Source organism: Chelonoidis abingdonii, chromosome 6, assembly GCF_003597395.2.
Source record: "Chelonoidis abingdonii isolate Lonesome George chromosome 6, CheloAbing_2.0, whole genome shotgun sequence".
Lineage (NCBI taxonomy): Eukaryota > Metazoa > Chordata > Testudines > Testudinidae > Chelonoidis > Chelonoidis abingdonii.
This window is the reverse complement of record NC_133774.1, coordinates 102,140,020-102,156,190: the sequence shown is the minus strand read 5'-3', so window position 1 is coordinate 102,156,190 and position 16,171 is coordinate 102,140,020. Positions and strand designations below refer to the sequence as shown.

Here is a 16,171-nt window from a genome sequence, read left to right as displayed (position 1 = left end):
TCTGTTACACTTGCCTATTATTCTAGGCAGGACAGTGCACCACTGACCGCTCTGGTCCGCAATCCGAACTCGGATGCGGAGTGCCGGTAAACAGGGAAATCCCCGAGAGCTTTACAGTGACATTTCCTGCTTTCACGTGTCCAGCTCTGATCACCACGGGTGGCGATGCAGTTCAAATGCAAAAGTATCTCCTGCATTGAACCTTACGGGAGATAGCAGATGTCATCGCTGTATGGTGAGACAAATCTCTTTTATCAGAGCTCCGTTAAAGAACAGGAAATGCCAAAGCCTTTGAAAAATAAACTACAGGATACACAGCGGTGCGTGACAACAGTAACGGGAAGCCAGACACTCAAACGGATGGTCATGGAGGGAGGGAGGGGGTAATGAGGACTACAGCTACCAGTCTCCACAGCGGTCTCTGAAAACTATTTGCATTTTTGGCTGCGCGCCCAATGTCTGCAGCGTAATACACGGTGTCTTGCGTGGTTCACGGAACAGCTCGTCAGTTTTTTCCCCCCTCCAGCACGGTAAAAAAAAAAAAATAAATAATTCCTTGAGTACTGTAAATGTCACCCTCTGTGTACTGAATGCTGCTGGCAGACGCGATGCTGCTGCGGTGAAGAGCAGTATCCGCTCCTCTGCCCCTCCCCAGGGGTAGACGGCTGCCCAGTGAGTGCTCCTGGCTGAGTGTGGCCGGGGGCTCCGGGGTGAAAATGGGAATGACTCCCTTTTTCTGACAGTGGATGGTACAGAACGCCTGGTAACTGTCTTCATCTTATCACCTGGGGGCTGAGCTTCATCAGACCCCTTCCTCTCTTGCGTAAAGAAAAGATTCTGAACTGCATGGACTGTCATAGCCCATGGTGGCTCCCTCCCCCTCATTTGATCTCAGTAACTACTCTGTGATTCTTATTCATGCATTCTTCATAATATCATGCCAACAATGGGTGGGGGGGCACTGCTGTGGTAGCCCAGGTAGGTGGGAAGCAATGGTTGCGTTACTTGCAGCGGCTCCCTCTGTGAATACTGACACGGAGCAGCTGCGCTGTGCTACACTGATTTTAATACACTGTATCCTATTCTTGTCTGGACTGACTCTATTTTTATTAACCGTAAAGGGCAGGATTGACTCAGTCCCAAGTGAGTTAATCCCCATTTTCCTTTCAAAAATTTACACAGGGTTATTATCCGTTCTGTCCCATTTACTGGTGAGTGTAACAAAAAGAGGGGAGATGGTAACAGTTTCTGCTGTCTACAGTAGTACTGTACCATCTACCACCAGGAAGGGGGAGAGGAGCGATTTTCAAGTAGCAATAATCACACCTCAGATTAACTTCATTGGTTATGATACTGCCACTGTGCAAAGCTCTAATGCTCTTCAGTGCTGCAGATTCGCCTCTATCAGTAGCATTCAGTACAAAGAGGGTGACATTGTAGTACTCAAGGATTGCTTTATTTAACTTTCATTTCTCGTGCTGGGGTAGGGGAAGGAAACTGAATAGCTGTTCCGTGAACCATAAAAGACACCGTGTTGTAAGCTACAGACACTGGGCGCTAAGCCAAGAATGCAAATAGTTTTACGAGACTGCTGAGGACTGTGGGATAGCGGGAGTCCTCAGCACCCCCGTTCCGTCCCATGATCCCCCGGCCCCTGATGCTAATGTTAATGGTCGCGGGGGGTTCTGGGTAAATGTCGTCAGTCATTCCTTGCTCCGGGAAAACATCAGCAGACAGTCCTTTCGCACATTTTTCTCCTGGATTGCCCTTGCAGAAACAATAGCACGGCAGCACTAGAGACCGTCGGCTTTTTGTTTTTCCCGTCACCATTTGTGTACTAGATGCCGGAGACAGAGGCGACACTCGAGCGCTACACACAGCATTCAATTGCTTTTGCAATGATAGCAGAGATGGTTACCAGTCGTTCTGTACCGTCTACTGCCAGAGAAAACTGGCAATGACATGACGGTTATCTCTCCTTCTCTGAACTGTCCGCTGCTATCATGAGTGCCCCTGGCTAAAATCAGCCGGGGCGCAACGCAAAAGCAAACTTGGGATTGACTCACTGGCCACTGAGTCAATCCCTCCCTTATGCTGTCTAAAAATAGAGTCAGTCCTGACTACAAGAAGAGTCAAAGCAGCAGAGAATCCTGTGGCACCTTATAGACTAACAGACGTCTGTTAGTCTATAAAGGTGCCACAGGATTCTCTGCTGCTTTTACAGATCCAGACTAACACGGCTACTCCTCTGAAGGAAGAGTCAAGTGTATTAGAAGAGCGCAGCTACTCCGTGGCTGTATTAACAGGGGTTTCTCCCGGCAAGAACCGCAACCATTGCTTCACCTCTCTCTCCAACCCTCCGCAGCTACTGTGGCAGGGCCCACCCCCTTTCTGTCATGCAGTCGTGAGGAATACAAGAATAAGAAACATAGACTTATTCGTGACATAAACCGGGGGGGGGGACACTTGGAGGCAGGCAGTCGTGGCTATGACAGTCAGGCAGGACATACTCAATTTTAGAAACCAGAAGGGAGCGATTGACTCTGCCCAAGTGAGCCACTCCCATTTGGTTTCAGAACCATTGTCACAGGGGCACTCATGATAGCATCGGACACTAAACTGTGAGCACTGGCCAGGTAACAGGAAAAGCCTGAATCCCCGCGAACTTTTGAATTCCATTTCCTGATTGTCCACCGTGAGGGTCAGCACACACACAGGTGACCACACAGAGCTCATTGCACTCGTCACAATGCAGTCTCCTGATATCGAAGAGCGGCCAGCTTGGACCACACAGGAGTTCTGGATCTGATCGCTATCTGGGGTGGACTCAGTGCTACAGCACTGCGTTCCAAAAGACAAAATGAAAAAGTTTTTGAAAGAATTTCAAAGTCTATGGCTGATAAAGGGCACAGCAGAGACTCCCTTCAGTGCCGAGTGAAAGTGAAGGAACTTAGACAGGGTTACAGAAAGCCAGAGAAGCAACGGAAGGTCAGGCTCTGAGCCGAAAACCATCCGCTTCTATGCTGAATACATGCAATTTTGGGGTTCCGCTACCAGTGCCCCACCCCTGTCCGTGGATTCAGATTTGGGATTGAAATATCAAGTGTTTCTGAGATGTAGCCGAGGGGAAGATGGAGACGAATTTGAGGATAAAGATGAGCGTAGTGATAGCACACAGCAGTCCATAAACCCCAACAGCCAGGATCTTTTTGAGACCCAAGAATTACAGTCCTGCGCTCCCAAGCGAGAAGCCCAGACAGTGAACCATATGGAAGCGACCTCCCGGTAAGTGTCCTTCATTCTGTACCAACATGGTATAAAACAAGACGGTTTTTTTTAGAATCACATGACACCAGGGCTTTTGCTGCAGTCGCAGCATTACTGTTACAGGAAAATTCCGTTAACATGTCTGGGGGATGGAGCGAAATCCTCCAAATTAATCTCATGAATCGATCGTGGAGAACTCCAAACCCTTATGCTATATGAGAACATTTCTGGCCAAGACAGCTCTCCGGTCCCCATAGTAGGTAACTTTTCAACGCCATGCAATTTTGCAAGACATTTGGTATCGCAGGCATTGAAGGCATATGCATGAAGCATTGCATAAACAACGATCTGCCTCCTGCGGTGGTATTGTCAGGAGAGAGATATCATCCATTGTTACCTTGTAGAGCATCAGGAAGTAAATAGGGGCAGACATGGCGATTTTGCTACTGGCCAGAGCGGGGGATGGGAGGAGGATAGCGACGATTTCAGCGTCTGGCAAGCAGGATTCTTCCCTGCTACCAGCAACGCGCTGCGGGGGGTGATGTAGGGTGATCACTAGCAGCGATACGTATACGACAGGAGCCATGCGCTGTTGGTGGATGTGAAAGAGGGGGTTTGGGCTTTGCAGGTTCCTCTTAATAGGAGCAAGGCTCATAAGTCACTGGTTGATGAAACGGCGGCAAAGTCAAAATTTAAAGCCTCACTTACCATCGTTGCATGGACGTACGGTTGGCCGTACCTGCGTCTGTGTGTGTGCCCACCAGTCCACAGACACTGAATATTTAAACGATACAAAATGCGACCTTGTATAGAGATCACGTGCTCTGTAAGGCGGATAGTGTCTATATGAAAGAACTGTCATCTCTGTTTTAAAAGGTATCTTTACATACTTATCACCCTGGTTTGCCTTCCCATGCAGCTGCACATTTCTCTGAAGTCCTATGCATCACGAGGAGCTGCTGTGATACGGCGGGGAAGAAGAAGACCGAGACGAAATGTTCACAGAAAATTATTGAAGTAACACGCAATGAAGGGATAAACAGAATGATTGGAAGGATGTGTAGCAAGTACAGGAAAGATGCCAGTGAACGATCTGAGAGGCTAGCGCAGGAAAGACCAGTGTTGGAGAGAAGCCAACGCTGGATCGCTGCGTCTCAAACTGAAACCTCCAACGCATGGTGCATCTTCAGGAAGAGCAGCACAGTAGCAGAGTGCCACTCAGCCCTGTATAACCTCCCTGCAATGCCACGTCCCATATATCTCCCTCCCAGACGTGTAGAATGCGTGGTGAGGCTTTCTGCAGCCCGCTCTACTCTCCACACCCTGCAGAGTTCAAGGAAAAGGCTTGTAATTACGCTACAATCGTGCTTAGTAGCCTTTTCCCTTCCCCCTCCTTCCAAGCACAGCAGTCAGGGACACCTTCCTAATTCTCTGCCTTTTTTTATAGTTCCTTGTAATACAGAATACATCGAAAGGGGGGGTGGGTTGCTTACAGGAAATCTAGTAAGGAAAACTCATGATTTTAACAGATGCGTAATTACTTTTATGAATAATAAATGATTTTAACGATACAGAATTTATTTCCTTCGCCAACCCTGTAATGAAAAGGGGAGGGTGGGTTGCTTACACTGAATAAGTCCATCAGTGCGGAGGGTTCATCAAGGGGAAGCAAACAGAGTCACACCGTACCCTGGGCCGTGCTGAAACTCGTTTTCAAGGCTTCTCTGATGCGCAGCGCCTCCAGGTGTGCTCTTCTAATCGCCCTGGCTCTGGCTGCTCGTACTCACAGGCCAGGTGATTTGCCTCAGCCTCCCACCCAGCCATAATGCTCCCCCTTAGTCTCACAAAGATTGTGGAGCACACAGCAAGCAGCAATAGCAACGGGACACTGGTTGGCTGAGGTCTGACCGAGTAAGTAATGATCGCCAGCGACCCTTTAAACGGCCAAATGACATTCTCCACCATCCGGCACTTGCTCAGCCTGTAGTTGAACAGCTCCTGACCACTGTCCAGGCTGCCAGTGTATGGCTTCATGAGCCATGGCATCAAGGGGTAGGCTGGGTCCCCCAGGATAACTATAGGCATTTGAACATTCCCAACTGTTATTTTCTGGTCTGGGAAGTAATTCCCTTGCTGCAGCCGTTTAAACAGACTAGTGCTCCTGAAGACGCGAGCGTCATGAACCCTTCCTGGCATCCCACGTGGATGTGGGTGAAACGTCCCTTGTGGTCCACCAGTGCTTGCAGCCCATTGAAAAGTACCCCTTGCAGTTCACGTACTGGGTGCCCTGGTGTTCTGGGGCCAAGATAGGTATGTGTTCCATCTATGGCCCCACCACAGTTCGGAAAACCCATTGCAGCAAAGCCATCCACTATCACCTGCACGTTTCCCAGAGTCACACTTTCGTAGCAGCAGCTTAACGATTGCTTTGGCTACTTGCATCACTGCAGCCCCACAGTAGATTTGCCATCCAAATTGATTTCCGACTGTCCGGTAGCTGCTAGGCGTTGCAAGCTTCCAGAGGGCTGTTCCACTCGCTTCTCCACTGTGAGGGCTGCTCTCATGTTTGTATTACGGCGTTTCAGGGAGGGGAAAGCATGTCACAAAGTTCTAAGAAAGTGCTCTTACGCATGCGAAAGTTTCGCAGCCACTGCGAATCGCCCCACACCGTCAAAACAAATGCAGTCCCACCAGTCTGTGTTGTTTCCCGTGCCCAAATTCGGCGTTCAATGGGTAGTAGATGCCCCGTTAATAGCAGTAGCTCCAAAACGCTGGGCCAGCGGTTATGGAAATTCTGCCTCCATCTCGTCATCGCTGTCCTCGCCGCTCAGCAATAGCTGCTCCTCCTCCCTCCTGCCTTTGCAGTTCATTGTTCAGTATAGTCAGCACGAGAGTACGCGAGGTGTTGACAACGGTCAGAATACCGTTTGTGATCTCAGGGTCCATGATTGCTGTGCTATGGCGTTTGCTCAATGCACTCCGCGAAAAGGTGCAAAGGGTTGTCTGCTGCCTTCACAAAGGGAGGGGTGAGGCTGTACCCAGCCACCACCGGGGCAATGTTTTCTGCCATCAGGCACTGTGCTCTCAACACGGAAGTGGGAACTATGGATAGCTGAGGAACAGCTACCCACAGTGCACCGCTCCTGAAATCAATGGTAGCCTTCGACAGACCATGGACATAAGCAATCGATTTTTTGATCGCACTGTGGACGCGCAAAACCGATTTTATAACATCGGTTTTGTAACATCGGTTTAAACTACTTCGAAATAATCGTGCAGTGTAGACGTACCCTAACATTGCTGCTACTCTGAAACCTTTGAAACACTGCAACCTTTTATCCTTTCAAACTATCCCCAGTTCTAACTTCTAACTGCTGTTTTTACAATCAAATTCCTAGGAATATGGACAGTAGGTATCACGACTGATCTTAGTGTAAGAGCAGACATATACAGCACATGGAAACAAAAGATACTTTCTGAAGATGGTCAAAATGTAATCGGGAGTACAGGAAACATAGCACTCTCTCTTCACAGCTCTGTTTAAAATTAGCAGCTACCAGTCACTAAGCACTGTTTAGGCTGCAGATGACAACACCTGACTCTCAACCAGCCTACAGTAACCAAATGTCTTCCTCCATCTGAATTCAGAAGTAGTATCAGAGTTATTGTAATTGATCCTAACACCAGTAAAGTCAGTGGAAGTTTTGTCATTGACTTCAGTGGGAGTACCATCACAGGCATAATGTGGGCAGTTGTGAATGCCAGAAAATACAGATGTTCCATATTTGAGCTGACAGGTTCAAACAAGTGAAATAAAACATTAATAAAATGTGATTGTTAGTTAGCTTTTGACTAATATATTTTAAATGTAGCCACAGTAGGGTGACCAGACATCCCATTTTAAAAGGGACAGTCCTGTATTTAAGCCCTCCTGCAGGTTTCCTGACTTCTTAAAAACAGGCAAATTGTCCCGTATTTTCTGGTCCCCCTCCCATCAGTACTGGTGGGTCTTGCTGCTGGCCAGATCCCTGCTTGCCAGCCACCCGCCCACCAGCAGTAAGCGGGAGGGTATACAGTGGCTGACGATGGGGGTGAGTGTACAAGGCTGGTGGTGGGGCAAAGATGGACCAGAAGGGGGAGTGGCCACCCTTGCATGTTTCATCACACAGCCCCCACTGTGTGCCAGCTCTCAGCCACCATGGCTCCGACCCCCATCCTGTTTCCTGCCAGCACTGAATGCAGGTGAGTGCAGGTAGGCGCCAGTCATCTCTGCTTCCCATCCATCAGCCCTTTATATGCTCCCCCTCTCACTGTCCTCTCCGTGCTTTGCCCCTTCACCCCTCTAGCCCTGCTACTCCTCCATATCCCCTTTAGTGACCAGGTGACCCTGGCAGCTCCAATCAGCAGCACTGACCGGGCCATTAAAAGTCCAGCTGGTGGTGCTGCAGCACTAAGACAGGCTAGTCTCTACCTGTCCTGGCACTGTACTATGCCCCGAAAGCAGCCAGCAGCAGGTCGGGTCCTAGGCGCTGGGGACCACGGAGCTCCTTCACTGCCCCAACCCTGAGCAGTGGCTCTGCACTCCCATTGACTGAAAACCAGACAATGGGAGCTGGCTGGGAGGTGGTGCCTGCAGGCAAGAGCCTCCTGGCCCCTCCACCTAGGACTCAGACCTGCTTGTTGCTTCCAGGGCACACACAGTGCCATGCCAGGACAAGCAAGCAGCCTGCCTTAGCCCCACTGTGCCACTGACTGGGAGCCAACCGAGGTAAGCCTGTGCCCCGAGTCCCAGCCCTGAGCTCCCCCCAAACCCAGATCACCCTCCTGCACCCCAAACCCCTCATCCCTGGCCCCATCCTAGAGCCTGCAACCCCAGCCCAGAGCCCTGACCCCCTCCTGCACCCCAACCCCATGCCCCAGCCCAGACCCCACTCCTACACTCCAAATCCCTCAGCTCTACTCCTCAAGCCTGGAGCCCCCTCCTGCACCCCAAACTCCTAATCCCCAGAGCCCACACCATCAGATGGAGCCCTCATCCCTCCCATACCCCAACTCCCTGCCTCAGCCTAGAGCCCCCTCCCACACCCTGAACCCTTCATTTCTGGTCCCGCCCCAGAGCCTGCACCCGCAATTAGAGCCCTCACCCCTTCCGCATCCCAACCGTCTCTGCCAGTCCAGTGAAAGTGAGTGAGGTTCGGGGAGACCGAGCCACTGAGGGAGGAGGAATGTAGTGAGAGGGGGTAGGGCCTCAGGGAAGGGGCAGTGCTAAGGTGTTCGGTTTTGTGCAACTAGAAAGTTGCCAATCCTAATATCCCCCCTGGCAAGGTGCAGCACTGTATGGAGAACCAGCCCCTGGCCTGGAATGTTGAGCTCACCAACAGCCTGGCCAGTAGGCTCCTTCCTTCTCCCAGGTGCCCCAAGAAAGTCCAAGACCCTCTGGCCTGGGGCGCTGGCCAGGAGGAACCGAGCCCTGCATGTGCCAAAGCCCTGCACAGCACTAGCATGGGGAAGCCTCTCCGCCTCTCAGTTAAGCTCTGGAGTTGGGGGCTGGGGAGTGATTTCCAGCCTGTTCACACTCTGAACCTGCAGGGTCCACAGAAGACCCCCAGACAGGGGCTTAGTGCCTCCTCACCCCTCCCCCATGCTGTGGGTCCTGCCCCCAGGGAGCACAGGGCTGTTCTGTTGCCTAGGCACCCTCCTCTGCTGAGCCACCACCTCTCTGGCCAGGTAAAGTGAAGCCCCTGCAGTCAGGTTCCCTGGGCCCTGGTGCACAATGCATCCTTAGGGCTTAACCCCTTCCTGCCCATCAGGGGCAGCTCCAGGCCCCAGCACAGCAAGCATGTGCTTGGGTCAGGAAGCCGTGAGTGGCGCTCTGCCGGCACTGCAAGGGCGGCAGACAGGCTGCCTTTGGCAACTTGCCTGCAGAGGGTCCACTGGTCCCGCGGCTTTGGTGGACCTCTCACAGGCGTCCCTGAGGAGGGTCCGCTGGTCCCGCGGCTTCGGAGGGAAGCCGCAGGACCAGCAGAACCTCTGCAGGCAAAATGCCTAAAGCCGCCCCTGCTGCCCATGCTGTAGCCAGAGGCGTCTGGTTTATGTTGGTGGTCAGCAGTAGCCTGGAGGTGTTTGCTGCCTTTTGACACTGTGCCGGCAGGAAGGGACAAGTTGCTTTCAGCCAGGCCAGGTCATCCCTCTCTCCCTCCTGTCTCCCCGCCCACAGCTGGAAGCAGCTCCCATCCCTTCCCACCCACACAGTGCAGAAAGGCTGTGCTGTTGGCCACATTCTGGTGTGAACCCTGGCAGGAATCTGCGGAGGGGGGGATGTGACCCTGCGTGCCCCCCTGTGTTGCTTCAGGAAGACGCGGTGCCAGATACCAGGAGAGGTGGGTCCATCCCAGGGGGCTGAGCTAGGCATGGAGGACAGAAATAGGGTGACCAGATAGAAAATGTGAGAAATCGGGATGGGGGTAGGGGGTAATAGGGACCTATATAAAAAAAAGCGCCAATATTGGGACTGTCCCTATAAAATCAAGACATCTGGTCACCCTAGGTGGAAAGCAGTGGACAGGGAGGTTCAGATAGGTCAGTCTCTGTCTCATACACACGAGAGAGAGGTGTACAGGAGTGAGTGAGTCAGTGTGTCACCTCTCCTCCTGTGTATGGGGGGGGGGGTAGGGGTGTGTGTCACCCCTCCTCATGTGAACTTTAAAGATAAGCAGGTAAATCAAAAGAATCCAACTACACAGTATTTCTTTTTAAACAGGCCTCAATCATCTTGATGTTAATTTGAATGTTTGTACTGCGTAGTTCTGATTGATTGCCTGGTAATTTTACCAGGTGTTCCGTATTCAGCATATGGAAATATGGTCACCCTAAAACACAGTGACGCAGATACTAACAAAACTGATCAGCGAAGTGAACCTATACCAGCTAGTAGTTGCAACCTGAATCCATTTTTAACAAGGATTATAGCTGGATTTTTGTCCATATTTAACAATCACATTGCTTAATCCCTGGGCCATTCCTCTCATTTCGCCAGCAAATTATGCAGCAGAACATTTTCCCTATATGTCTAATGGAAATACATAATCTTTATCCACTGTACCACTAATAAGACCCATTAACTAACTTCATATTATGTATAGTACCACTGTGTTCACTGTCCTCTTGTAGGGCATTTTGTTTTGCACATGCTCATTGAGAGCTATGTTCGTGCCAAGTTTCAGACTTCCATTGTATTTGTATCCCAGTTCAAAAAAGTGTCATTAAAATTATTTTCAAATGTGAAAAGTTTTTTCCCCCCCCATTCTCTTATAACACAAACATCTGTTGGGAATTAATTCAAACATTTTTTAAAAAACACCCTTGGCCAGGGTGAAGCGTGGTAAATTTAATCTCAAAATGGTAAATTACAAGTATTGCAAAACACAAGCTTATAATAGAAACTGTTTTACAACCTTAATTTTAGTGAAGCCTCTTGGGGATAAAATAGTAAGCAGGACAGCTCCTGTTTTTCCTCACAAGATTTCAAGAAACAGAGTAATTCAACAATTTAGCTATTCATTTCAAGGAAATTCTGAGTTAATTGAATTGAAAATCTTCTGGTTTAGTTGATAGAGATGGCACCATCTAGTGGACATACATCAGATTTCAGGAACTAGTATTAAATTGTTTAAATCCAGACAATATTATAATTTTACTTTTTTTATTTCCACAGAAGTATGATCATAAATTATTATTAATAATTATTTATTATTTTGTATAACTTTTTAAAGTAAAATAAATGTCTTTAAATCAAAGGAACAATGCACAGGAGTAAAGTTAAGCATGTGCAATATTTATGCAGTCAAATGGAAGTAGCCCTTGGAAGATACCCTTCGAAGAAGTGACAGTTCTCTTCTTGACTTAGATAGTGGAACAATTCTATATCACCCTCCCCTTTATGGCCCCAGCATGGGGCATGCAGGGGTAGACAGGGTATGTTGCTGGAGTGCAATACTTTCCAGCTATTTTTAGCTCTTCGGGGCCCATAGCAGACCATGTACAGTCTCAGAATAAATTACAGCAATTCTGAGTCTTATTGCTACTTTTGCCCCACATTATTTACATTGACCCTGGTGTTTCCCCATCTATATCATGTGGTGTGGAGGGGAGAAAAATCTACTGGGAAGGCCATTGCTGACCCATGGAAAAGGGAATAAAGCTGTACTCATCATACCCATTTTTTGCTTCAGCCATGAGCTAATTGGTAAAAAGTGGGCAGGTCAAGGGGAAGAGATGCACTGGGCAGCCTTCTGCAAAACTGGGCCTAGCCGTCATGAAAGGTGCCTGAAGCAGTATTAACTCCTGTTCCACCTTTTAGACTTATCTCCATGGAATCACAGGGCAAATCTACACTACACAATCGTAATCAGTAACTTTATGTAACTGAATGACTAATTATTGCTTCTGCCAGCTCTGTTTTTTCTCTCCAGACTACTGTAATTATGCCAAATATACACATCTGAAATGGATTTCCAGGCTTATATTTACAGTAGCATTTGAACTTTAATCGCAGAGTTAAACACAAAGCCTGTTCACCTCTTAAATTTCATTTAAGCTTTGTTGAGGGTCTTTTGCAATGTTGTGAAGGCCAAGACTAAAACGGGTTAAAAAAAATGGACTAGATAAATACACACAGGATAAGTCCATCAATGGCTATTAGCCAGGATGGGCAGGGATGGTGTCCCTAGCCTCTGTTTGCCAGAGACTGGGAATGGACAACAGGGCATGGATCACTTGATGAATACCTGTTCTATTCATTCCCTCTGGAGCACCTGGCATTGGCCACTGTCGGAAGATAGGATACTAGGTTAGATGGACCTTTGGTCTGACCCAGTATGGCCATTCTTATGTAATTAGGTCAACCTAAGTTACATCGATGTACAGCCACTGCAGTAACTGAATAGGTTTTACATGTCTACATTACACTCCTTGTGTTGGTGGTGTGCGTGTTCACTGAGAGCATTTGCACCAATTTAACTGCCAGTGTGGGGCATTTTGGGATGGTTTCTGAAAGGCAGCAACAGTCAATGTAAGCAACAGAGTGTCTACACTGACACTGCGTCGACCTAACTACATTGACTTAAGTGCTATTCTTCTCACTGAGGTGGATTATTAAGCTGTTGTAGTGGGTGAGTTACATCAGTGAGAGCTATATTTGAGTGTAGATGCTTACAGAGTTAGGCCAATGTAAGCTGCCTTCCAATAATGTAACTCCGTAGTGTACACCAGGCCACAGAGTACACAGTGGGGCAGTGAGTCAATGACAGAACAGGTTTTAACCCTACTGTGTTGCCCTGGCTGTGGACAGGAGTGGTGCCAGGGTTTTTGGTGCCCTAGGCAGGGGGTCCTTCTGCGCTCCCGGTCGTCGGCGGCAATTCTGCAGTGGGGGGTTTCTTCCACGCTCCCAGTCTTCGGGGCACTTTGGCAGCGGGTCCCGGAGCGAGTGAAGGACCCACCGCAGAATTGCCGATGACAACCCAGAAAGCGGAAGGACCCCCGCCGCTGAATTGCCGCCGAGGGTGGCAAAATGCCCTCCCCCAATCCTAGCACCCTAGGCGACCGCCTAGGTCGCCTAAATGGAAGCGCCAGCCCTGGCTGTGGAGGGAGTTATGCAGTGGAGCTCAGAGGGGAGTCTGCACAACTGGATACATTCCATAGTGTTTGACACCAGGATCTCTGCCTTTCCACTCCCTTTTTTGGTCTGGCTCCCTGCCTATTCTGCACTGTTACTATTTCTGCAGACTGTAGGGAGAATGCCTGGACTCTGCAGCTCCAGTGGAGTTTTTCCATTAACGTATTCCCCTGCATGAGCTTTTGCACAGGAGCAGAGCATATGGGCACTTGTATTTTAATACATCCAAATGATAGATCTCTGTAATTAAGAACCACATGGTACTGAACTTAACCTTGTTTTAAAACCTCTAGTCTAGATAGCTTAATGAAAGTCAACACTGATTTTTAGCATACAAAAAAAGCATTAGGGCAGCGCGCGCGCGCGCGCACACACACACACACAAGCAGCTGAAACTCTTCAGGAAAAGCCAGAGGGACCTGATGTCAGTCATCACTGATGTGAGGAATGAGATATGTCAAAGACATGAGAGTCATATGGGAAATGAAGTGAAGCAAAATGGAGGAGCAGAGGGCCACTCACCTGCAAAGAGCAAAGATTAGATGTACAGCTTGTTTGAGCTTTGTCCCTTGCTGCCTGATTTGGCTGCAAAACCACCTGCCCCCTCCAAATAAAATGGTGCTTATGCTAGCCTGCTCTATTCCCTTAACCAATCATTTTTCTCTCCAAAGAATAGATTTCTTACAATGGAAAAAGAAGCATTTTACTTTTTACTTATTCATACCTGCTCTTCACAAATGTCAGGGCTACCAATATCAGCACCTCAATCTACATCTGATGATAGATTTGTGGTATGTTCTATTGGTTAGAATAAATCTCTTAAGAACTCAGAGAATCCTGAGTTCCAATCCACACAGAATTAATCTGTGAATTGGGGAAAATCACTTGACCTATTTTTTATGTATTGCTTTTCTAAGAGCAAATTAGTACTTGGGAAGTCTGACCACTCTCATATCAATGTGCCATGCCCTGGAGGGTCTAAAACTATAAATGAAAAGAAAATTCAGTATTCAGGCCCATTCCATCCTTTGAACCCACAACCTACACAAAAGGTGAAAGTTTATGAGTCTTCCAGTCATCACATCATTTTGTTTCAGTTGAACACATCCCTAAATTATTTCAAATCATAGCAAATTTTACAAAAAGGTATGCAAAAGTAAATAAATTCCAAATAAAAATAAAATCTATAATATGGTTTTGTATATAATGTAAGAGAAATACCACTTCAACTTGAGTTTGTTTAATGTTAAAAAGATGGCGAGCATTTGAGAAGGTTGTGATCAGTCTTATTAGATGAAGCATTCACTAATTAATGTCCAAAAGTTATTAAACTAGTAAGATATCAAGTTCTCATGATTTCTGAAAATCTCAAACATTTTGTGGATTTGTCTCTGATTTTTCCCTTAAATCAAAAGCAGTTTATAACATTAAGATTCCCTGTGAAATGGTCGAATATTTTATCTGTGAAATTCAGGAGATGAGGGAAGAGAATTAGGAGAAGGAAATGAGGGAGGGGGAAACACCATAAGAATTAAAAACAGGGGGCTCATCTAAACACAAACTTGCACAAGGTAAGCCAACGGCATGTTTTTAAGGTGATTTAATTAAGCCAGTGCAAAATCCTCTGTAGAAATTGTTACAATAGAACCTCAGAGTTACGAACACCACAGTTACAAACTAACCAATCAGCCACACAACTCATTTGGAATGGAAAGCACAATATCAGGCAACAGCAGACACACACACACACACACACACACACACAAAGAAAATACAATACACTACTGTGGTAAATGTAAGCTACTAAAAAAAATAAAGGGAAAGCAGCATTCTTCTTCGGTATAGTAAGTTTCAAAACTGTATTTAGTCAGCATTCAGTGGTAAATGTTGGAAAGAACCACCATAATGTTTTGTTCAGAATTACGAATAACCTCCATTTCCAACGTATTTGTAACTCTGAGGGTCTACTATAGTTCCATTTAAGAACAGCTTATATTGATTTAATTTATGTTGATTTTGATGCAACTTGCTCACGTAGAGCAGCCCAGAAAATAAAACCAGAAAAACACATAGAAAAGTGAGAAGCAAAAAAAGAGAATAGTCTGAAAAAGGTAGGGAATAAGAGAGAGAGAGGGAAAAAAACTATGTCATGTCACAAGGGGATATAGGAGTCTCCAGGCACGGATACATTACATGGAATGGGCTTCAACCAAAAGAAGGTTATTGTCTACTCATTTCCAAATGGCACAGAATCCATTCATGTGTATGAGTAGTAAATTATTCCTCCCAATGTCCCAAAGTGGTTATTTCATTGGTCATTGTGTTGCCCAGTTATAAAGTATGATTAGCTTAATGAGTCCTTTCTTGTGGTCCATACAATGAAACATTTTGAAAACCAAGAAATGAAGGATCAGAATTTTGGGAGGAAAGATATCTTTTTCTTTTGAAGTAATCAGTTAAAAGTTGGTGAACCATTTTGTTTAGATAATTCTGGAGCACTTTATCATCCTCTCTAGTCTTGACTAACTACACAAATTTGTGCTCCCGCTAATGTTGACACCTCATGATTTGCTCCCTCATCCAGATCATTAATAATGTTAATATGTTGACCAACACCAATGCTAGTATAGATCTCTGGATCACCTTACTTTTAACCCTTTTCCATGCTGAGTAATGGGCATTTATTCTTACTTTTTATTTCCTATCTCTTAACCTGTTTTAAGTGTCTAAGTGACCTATGTTCAAAATTGATTTAGTCACTTAGAAAACGTCTACACTATCTGCCAGATTGGCGGGTAGCAATCGATCTATCAGGGATCAATTGTGTAGTGTAGATGCGATAAATCAATCCCTGATCACTCTCCCGTTGACTGCTGAACTCCAACAGTGCGAGAGGCGGAAGAAAAGTCAATGGGGGAGTCACAGCCGTCGATCCCGCGCCGCGAGGACGCAAAGTAAGTAATTTTAATTCAATCAAATATACGTCGCCTTCAGCTATGCTATTCTTTTAGCTGAAGTTGCGTATCTTAGATCAATTCCCGCTCCCCCAATGTAGACCAGGCCTTAGGTTCAGATTCTCAAAGGTATTTAGGTGCTTAACTCCAATAATCAAAGGAAATTCGGTACCTACGCACTTTTAAAAATCTCACTAGCTGCCTAAATTCTATGACAAAGTTCCTCCTCTACCTTGGTGGGTCCTGCGCTTATTGGCAGATTTGCTCACCTCAGTGA

General features: G+C 47.1%; 1 pseudogene; it reads right to left on the bottom strand.

Annotated features, from left to right (window-relative positions):
• Positions 1-1,155: 1,155 nt before the first annotated feature.
• LOC142047066 (U4 spliceosomal RNA) lies at positions 1,156-1,371 on the bottom strand (annotated as a pseudogene).
• Positions 1,372-16,171: the final 14,800 nt, after the last annotated feature.